The following is an 8,901-nucleotide window of genomic DNA, read 5'->3' as shown; positions in this document are numbered from 1 at the left end:
TTCCCGAAAGCTAAGACTCTCCAGAACATGTATGCTGCGGCTTCTGTTCCCCTCTATAACGCTCACTTTTGATTACATTTTCATTCGTCAGCCGCCAATTGACAATACAAAAGAACAATAGTGACAAAATGTGCAACCTACGAATACTGTATTTATTTGTTTAATTTCAGAAATTGGCCATAGCCTGTGTTGCCATTTACTTTTTGAAAAATTGTTTCCGCCCGGTCTCGAACCGGGGACCTTTCGCGTGTTAGGCGAACGTGATAACCACTACACTACGGAAACTGAACACACCAAGCATGAATACTCAAATAGCCTACTCAGTATCAATAGTTTATGTGTATCAAGATTTACTTCATACTTTTTAGACCTTCAGTACTGTTGAAAGTATGGATTATGTCTCTTGCGCTTCGCGCAGTTCGAGCGTTAATAAAAACAAAGTCACGTCGATGGGTGACATGACAGCGTGGGAGGACCTGCCCCACGGTTCATATAAAACCGTATGTCAGAGCGCACTCTCTTATTTCTACTCACAAAGTTAGCTTAGCCGTATCGCGCAAATTGACTGCTCCGCATCTTCCCAGGTCCAGGTAGGGTAAACAAAATGTATTTGGCGGGTGCTGTCCAACTCCCGCCAGATTATAGTAACTCTCTACATTTACTGTGTATTGTGGTAGCTGTTGTAATTACCAGTCAACGACTGAGGACGTACAGAAAAGTCAATATTCTTATAAAAAATTCAGCATTTAATATAAAGACTATACATAAGATAACATTTAATGAAGAAAATAATTTAAAATGTATCATTTTATTCCTAATTATTATTGTTAAAGTTGATTGAGAAGCACTTGGGACATTGAAAAATGGCCTCTTCCACTGAAATAAAATGTACATTGAAGTCTATGTCATTATGCTTCAATTATCATGAAGGCATACACACAAGGATCATTTTGAAATTTTATCCAGTGTATATTTTTTTATATATAATTTTGAATGATTTATCTTGAGGACAAAAAAGAACACTTTTAGTGATATTGACCTGGCCACTAAAAGAGGGAAAGCCCATGAAACCAAGGTTGAAGGTTGATTCTTTATCCTCTAAGATAAAGCAGCTAAAAATGCTTTCGCGTTCCTTCAAGCCCCTAAGTAAGGGGCCTTCTAGCACTGCCTCCAGCATGGGGGACGCAACAGAGGACTTTAGTGATCAGGCTAGAGCTTGACGACCCTCAAGCCACAGCCCCGGCAGTTAACCTGTTCTTTAAGAAGGCCCCGGCAGCTACACCATTCAGTGAGCCACCTTCACCGGCTGACCCGTGGGCTCTCGCCCACCCCAGCAAGGATAGGACGCAAAACATGGGCTGGACTATATGCCTAAGGTGGATGAATACATAGAAGTGCTGATGCTCTCCCCAGATGAAGCCTGCTGCCCCAGACCTCAGTGCAGGTCCACAGATGAGCTACTGTCACGGGCCTACGACACAACGGCCCGCATTGGGAACCCTCTCTCAGTGCTCATGCTAGCACAGAACAGGATGCTCCTGCCAGAGCACGCAGACCTGGACCTCTGCAACCTGAATGACGCATCTCTTCAAGTGTTTGCGTTCAGGAACAAAGAGCAAGGCCTGGTTGGTGGAGAGCTGCAGAGATGGTTGTCCTTATGAAAGGTTCTCCCATTTCCACAGAGTAACTCCAGAGTTCTATCAGAGTGACCATTGGGTTCTTGGTCACCTCCCTTACCAAGGCCCTTCTCCCCCGATTTCTCAGTTTAGCCGGGTGGCCAGCTGTCGGAAGAGTCTTGGTGTTTCCAAACTTCTTCCATTTAAGAACGATGGAGGCCATTGTGTTCTTGGGGACCTTCAATGCTGCAGAAATGATTTATTTGGTACCTTTCACCAGATTTGTGCCACGACACAATCCTGTCTCGGAGCTCTACGGACAAAGTTTGAGAGACTGTGGCTGGCTGATGGCGTGCTACAGCTGGCATCGAAGGAGTCGGCTACGGGAGAGGAGGCGGGTGATGGTCCCAAAAGCATTGTGGGAGGCTGTGCTCCAGAGTACTCATGGAGTGGTGGGGACTGAAAACTTTGGGGTCACTGCACCGCCTCCGTTAGGGCTTTTACTGGGGGCAGCACAAGAGCGATGTGGAGGACTTTTGCCGCCGCTGTGACAACTGCACAGCGAGAAAGGGCCCCCCAGGCCGCTCTCAAGCTCATCTCCAACAGTTCCAGTGGGGGCTCCCATGGAGAGGGTGGGAGTGGATGTAGTTGGGCCGTTCCCCACCACAGACAGTGGAAACCGCTGGGTGCTTACGGTCATGGACTATTTCACAAAATGGCCCGAGGCCTATGCTCTGCCTGACCAGGAGGCAGAGACCATCGTCAACACCCTGACAGCGGGGTAGTTCAGCAGGTTTGGAGCTGCAGAGTCAATCTACAGCGACCAAGGCAGAAACTTTGAGTCCCGTGTGTTCGCCACCATGTGTGAGAGGCTGGGTATGCACAAGACCCGCACTACTCCTCTCCATCCTCAAAGTGATGGCCTTGTGGAGCGCTTCAACACAATGCTTGTACAGCAGCTGGCCATCGTCTCTTCCAAACACCAGCATGACTGGAACAAGCACCTGCCTATGGACCTCATGGCATGACGCTCCACTGTCCAAGACTCCACCTGCTGCACGCCTGCCCTCCTCATGCTGGGGAGAGAGATCCGCACCCCTGCGGAGATGGCGTTTGGTCGGCCCCTGGATAGCCCTCATGTTCCCCTGGGGCCAGAATATGCCCGGAGACTCCAGGACCGCCTGGAGACAGCCCACACCTTCACCAGAGAGCAGATGGAAGGCACTTTGTGGCTGGGGAGCTGGTCTGGGTCTATAGCCATCTGAGGAAAAAAAGGCAGATGCCCCAAGTTGGACAGTCACTGGGTGGGACCCTGCAGTGTCCTGGAGAGGGTAGGGGAAGTTGTTTACCAGGGAGTCCAGGCACCCACCCCCAGTTGCCGCAGACAAGGATCCAGACAGCCCACTCCCCCTGTCTCCCTCCCTGTGTTACCACGTTGCCAGCCAGAAAAGGTAGAGGAGAACACGTATCAAACGCTTGCTCTGGTAAACAGAAACAAGCGGTACCAAGGGAGGGGTTTCTGGAGACAATGTGGCCTACTGACTTTATTTTCTTGTGAATTTTGGACTTTTGGAACCGTTATAAGCTTTTATGACCCCATTCCCGAAAGCTAAGACTCTCCAGAACATGTATGCTGCGGCTTCTGTTCCCCTCTATAACGCTCACTTTTGATTACATTTTCATTCGTCAGCCGCCAATTGACAATACAAAAGAACAATAGTGACAAAATGTGCAACCTACGAATACTGTATTTATTTGTTTAATTTCAGAAATTGGCCATAGCCTGTGTTGCCATTTACTTTTTGAAAAATTGTTTCCGCCCGGTCTCGAACCGGGGACCTTTCGCGTGTTAGGCGAACGTGATAACCACTACACTACGGAAACTGAACACACCAAGCATGAATACTCAAATAGCCTACTCAGTATCAATAGTTTATGTGTATCAAGATTTACTTCATACTTTTTAGACCTTCAGTACTGTTGAAAGTATGGATTATGTCTCTTGCGCTTCGCGCAGTTCGAGCGTTAATAAAAACAAAGTCACGTCGATGGGTGACATGACAGCGTGGGAGGACCTGCCCCACGGTTCATATAAAACCGTATGTCAGAGCGCACTCTCTTATTTCTACTCACAAAGTTAGCTTAGCCGTATCGCGCAAATTGACTGCTCCGCATCTTCCCAGGTCCAGGTAGGGTAAACAAAATGTATTTGGCGGGTGCTGTCCAACTCCCGCCAGATTATAGTAACTCTCTACATTTACTGTGTATTGTGGTAGCTGTTGTAATTACCAGTCAACGACTGAGGACGTACAGAAAAGTCAATATTCTTATAAAAAATTCAGCATTTAATATAAAGACTATACATAAGATAACATTTAATGAAGAAAATAATTTAAAATGTATCATTTTATTCCTAATTATTATTGTTAAAGTTGATTGAGAAGCACTTGGGACATTGAAAAATGGCCTCTTCCACTGAAATAAAATGTACATTGAAGTCTATGTCATTATGCTTCAATTATCATGAAGGCATACACACAAGGATCATTTTGAAATTTTATCCAGTGTATATTTTTTTATATATAATTTTGAATGATTTATCTTGAGGACAAAAAAAGAACACTTTTAGTGATATTGACCTGGCCACTAAAAGAGGGAAAGCCCATGAAACCAAGGTTGAAGGTTGATTCTTTATCCTCTAAGATAAAGCAGCTAAAAATGCTTTCGCGTTCCTTCAAGCCCCCTAAGTAAGGGGCCTTCTAGCACTGCCTCCAGCATGGGGGACGCAACAGAGGACTTTAGTGATCAGGCTAGAGCTTGACGACCCTCAAGCCACAGCCCCGGCAGTTAACCTGTTCTTTAAGAAGGCCCCGGCAGCTACACCATTCAGTGAGCCACCTTCACCGGCTGACCCGTGGGCTCTCGCCCACCCCAGCAAGGATAGGACGCAAAACATGGGCTGGACTATATGCCTAAGGTGGATGAATACATAGAAGTGCTGATGCTCTCCCCAGATGAAGCCTGCTGCCCCAGACCTCAGTGCAGGTCCACAGATGAGCTACTGTCACGGGCCTACGACACAACGGCCCGCATTGGGAACCCTCTCTCAGTGCTCATGCTAGCACAGAACAGGATGCTCCTGCCAGAGCACGCAGACCTGGACCTCTGCAACCTGAATGACGCATCTCTTCAAGTGTTTGCGTTCAGGAACAAAGAGCAAGGCCTGGTTGGTGGAGAGCTGCAGAGATGGTTGTCCTTATGAAAGGTTCTCCCATTTCCACAGAGTAACTCCAGAGTTCTATCAGAGTGACCATTGGGTTCTTGGTCACCTCCCTTACCAAGGCCCTTCTCCCCGATTTCTCAGTTTAGCCGGGTGGCCAGCTGTCGGAAGAGTCTTGGTGTTTCCAAACTTCTTCCATTTAAGAACGATGGAGGCCATTGTGTTCTTGGGGACCTTCAATGCTGCAGAAATGATTTATTTGGTACCTTTCACCAGATTTGTGCCACGACACAATCCTGTCTCGGAGCTCTACGGACAAAGTTTGAGAGACTGTGGCTGGCTGATGGCGTGCTACAGCTGGCATCGAAGGAGTCGGCTACGGGAGAGGAGGCGGGTGGTGGTCCCAAAAGCATTGCGGGAGGCTGTGCTCCAGAGTACTCATGGAGTGGTGGGGACTGAAAACTTTGGGGTCACTGCACCGCCTCCGTTAGGGCTTTTACTGGGGGCAGCACAAGAGCGATGTGGAGGACTTTTGCCGCCGCTGTGACAACTGCACAGCGAGAAAGGGCCCCCCAGGCCGCTCTCAAGCTCATCTCCAACAGTTCCAGTGGGGGCTCCCATGGAGAGGGTGGGAGTGGATGTAGTTGGGCCGTTCCCCACCACAGACAGTGGAAACCGCTGGGTGCTTACGGTCATGGACTATTTCACAAAATGGCCCGAGGCCTATGCTCTGCCTGACCAGGAGGCAGAGACCATCGTCAACACCCTGACAGCGGGGTAGTTCAGCAGGTTTGGAGCTGCAGAGTCAATCTACAGCGACCAAGGCAGAAACTTTGAGTCCCGTGTGTTCGCCACCATGTGTGAGAGGCTGGGTATGCACAAGACCCGCACTACTCCTCTCCATCCTCAAAGTGATGGCCTTGTGGAGCGCTTCAACACAATGCTTGTACAGCAGCTGGCCATCGTCTCTTCCAAACACCAGCATGACTGGAACAAGCACCTGCCTATGGACCTCATGGCATGACGCTCCACTGTCCAAGACTCCACCTGCTGCACGCCTGCCCTCCTCATGCTGGGGAGAGAGATCCGCACCCCTGCGGAGATGGCGTTTGGTCGGCCCCTGGATAGCCCTCATGTTCCCCTGGGGCCAGAATATGCCCGGAGACTCCAGGACCGCCTGGAGACAGCCCACACCTTCACCAGAGAGCAGATGGAAGGCACTTTGTGGCTGGGGAGCTGGTCTGGGTCTATAGCCATCTGAGGAAAAAAGGCAGATGCCCCAAGTTGGACAGTCACTGGGTGGGACCCTGCAGTGTCCTGGAGAGGGTAGGGGAAGTTGTTTACCAGGGAGTCCAGGCACCCACCCCCAGTTGCCGCAGACAAGGATCCAGACAGCCCACTCCCCCTGTCTCCTCCCTGTGTTACCACGTTGCCAGCCAGAAAAGGTAGAGGAGAACACGTATCAAACGCTTGCTCTGGTAAACAGAAACAAGCGGTACCAAGGGAGGGGTTTCTGGAGACAATGTGGCCTACTGACTTTATTTTCTTGTGAATTTTGGACTTTTGGAACCGTTATAAGCTTTTATGACCCCATTCCCGAAAGCTAAGACTCTCCAGAACATGTATGCTGCGGCTTCTGTTCCCCTCTATAACGCTCACTTTTGATTACATTTTCATTCGTCAGCCGCCAATTGACAATACAAAAGAACAATAGTGACAAAATGTGCAACCTACGAATACTGTATTTATTTGTTTAATTTCAGAAATTGGCCATAGCCTGTGTTGCCATTTACTTTTTGAAAAATTGTTTCCGCCCGGTCTCGAACCGGGGACCTTTCGCGTGTTAGGCGAACGTGATAACCACTACACTACGGAAACTGAACACACCAAGCATGAATACTCAAATAGCCTACTCAGTATCAATAGTTTATGTGTATCAAGATTTACTTCATACTTTTTAGACCTTCAGTACTGTTGAAAGTATGGATTATGTCTCTTGCGCTTCGCGCAGTTCGAGCGTTAATAAAAACAAAGTCACGTCGATGGGTGACATGACAGCGTGGGAGGACCTGCCCCACGGTTCATATAAAACCGTATGTCAGAGCGCACTCTCTTATTTCTACTCACAAAGTTAGCTTAGCCGTATCGCGCAAATTGACTGCTCCGCATCTTCCCAGGTCCAGGTAGGGTAAACAAAATGTATTTGGCGGGTGCTGTCCAACTCCCGCCAGATTATAGTAACTCTCTACATTTACTGTGTATTGTGGTAGCTGTTGTAATTACCAGTCAACGACTGAGGACGTACAGAAAAGTCAATATTCTTATAAAAAATTCAGCATTTAATATAAAGACTATACATAAGATAACATTTAATGAAGAAAATAATTTAAAATGTATCATTTTATTCCTAATTATTATTGTTAAAGTTGATTGAGAAGCACTTGGGACATTGAAAAATGGCCTCTTCCACTGAAATAAAATGTACATTGAAGTCTATGTCATTATGCTTCAATTATCATGAAGGCATACACACAAGGATCATTTTGAAATTTTATCCAGTGTATATTTTTTTATATATAATTTTGAATGATTTATCTTGAGGACAAAAAAGAACACTTTTAGTGATATTGACCTGGCCACTAAAAGAGGGAAAGCCCATGAAACCAAGGTTGAAGGTTGATTCTTTATCCTCTAAGATAAAGCAGCTAAAAATGCTTTCGCGTTCCTTCAAGCCCCCTAAGTAAGGGGCCTTCTAGCACTGCCTCCAGCATGGGGGACGCAACAGAGGACTTTAGTGATCAGGCTAGAGCTTGACGACCCTCAAGCCACAGCCCCGGCAGTTAACCTGTTCTTTAGAGAAGGCCCCGGCAGCTACACCATTCAGTGAGCCACCTTCACCGGCTGACCCGTGGGCTCTCGCCCACCCCAGCAAGGATAGGACGCAAAACATGGGCTGGACTATATGCCTAAGGTGGATGAATACATAGAAGTGCTGATGCTCTCCCCAGATGAAGCCTGCTGCCCCAGACCTCAGTGCAGGTCCACAGATGAGCTACTGTCACGGGCCTACGACACAACGGCCCGCATTGGGAACCCTCTCTCAGTGCTCATGCTAGCACAGAACAGGATGCTCCTGCCAGAGCACGCAGACCTGGACCTCTGCAACCTGAATGACGCATCTCTTCAAGTGTTTGCGTTCAGGAACAAAGAGCAAGGCCTGGTTGGTGGAGAGCTGCAGAGATGGTTGTCCTTATGAAAGGTTCTCCCATTTCCACAGAGTAACTCCAGAGTTCTATCAGAGTGACCATTGGGTTCTTGGTCACCTCCCTTACCAAGGCCCTTCTCCCCGATTTCTCAGTTTAGCCGGGTGGCCAGCTGTCGGAAGAGTCTTGGTGTTTCCAAACTTCTTCCATTTAAGAACGATGGAGGCCATTGTGTTCTTGGGGACCTTCAATGCTGCAGAAATGATTTATTTGGTACCTTTCACCAGATTTGTGCCACGACACAATCCTGTCTCGGAGCTCTACGGACAAAGTTTGAGAGACTGTGGCTGGCTGATGGCGTGCTACAGCTGGCATCGAAGGAGTCGGCTACGGGAGAGGAGGCGGGTGGTGGTCCCAAAAGCATTGCGGGAGGCTGTGCTCCAGAGTACTCATGGAGTGGTGGGGACTGAAAACTTTGGGGTCACTGCACCGCCTCCGTTAGGGCTTTTACTGGGGCAGCACAAGAGCGATGTGGAGGACTTTTGCCGCCGCTGTGACAACTGCACAGCGAGAAAGGGCCCCCCAGGCCGCTCTCAAGCTCATCTCCAACAGTTCCAGTGGGGGCTCCCATGGAGAGGGTGGGAGTGGATGTAGTTGGGCCGTTCCCCACCACAGACAGTGGAAACCGCTGGGTGCTTACGGTCATGGACTATTTCACAAAATGGCCCGAGGCCTATGCTCTGCCTGACCAGGAGGCAGAGACCATCGTCAACACCCTGACAGCGGGGTAGTTCAGCAGGTTTGGAGCTGCAGAGTCAATCTACAGCGACCAAGGCAGAAACTTTGAGTCCCGTGTGTTCGC

The 8,901-nt window shown here is 48.6% G+C and overlaps 3 non-coding genes across 3 annotated transcripts; all 3 read right to left on the bottom strand.

Annotated features, from left to right (window-relative positions):
* Positions 1-212: 212 nt before the first annotated feature.
* trnav-aac lies at positions 213-285 on the bottom strand. The gene has a single exon. It is a non-coding gene; the product is annotated as a tRNA-Val (tRNA).
* Positions 286-3,427: 3,142 nt separating this feature from the next.
* On the bottom strand, positions 3,428-3,500 carry trnav-aac. Its single transcript has one exon. It is a non-coding gene; the product is annotated as a tRNA-Val (tRNA).
* A 3,141-nt stretch (positions 3,501-6,641) lies between these two features.
* On the bottom strand, positions 6,642-6,714 carry trnav-aac. The gene has a single exon. It is a non-coding gene; the product is annotated as a tRNA-Val (tRNA).
* Between the last annotated feature and the right edge of the window lie 2,187 nt (positions 6,715-8,901).

Source organism: Oncorhynchus gorbuscha, linkage group LG06 (assembly GCF_021184085.1).
Source record: "Oncorhynchus gorbuscha isolate QuinsamMale2020 ecotype Even-year linkage group LG06, OgorEven_v1.0, whole genome shotgun sequence".
NCBI classification, from domain to species: Eukaryota; Metazoa; Chordata; class Actinopteri; order Salmoniformes; family Salmonidae; genus Oncorhynchus; species Oncorhynchus gorbuscha.
The sequence above is the reverse complement of the archived record's forward strand: the minus strand, read 5'-3'. Positions and strand labels throughout refer to the sequence as shown.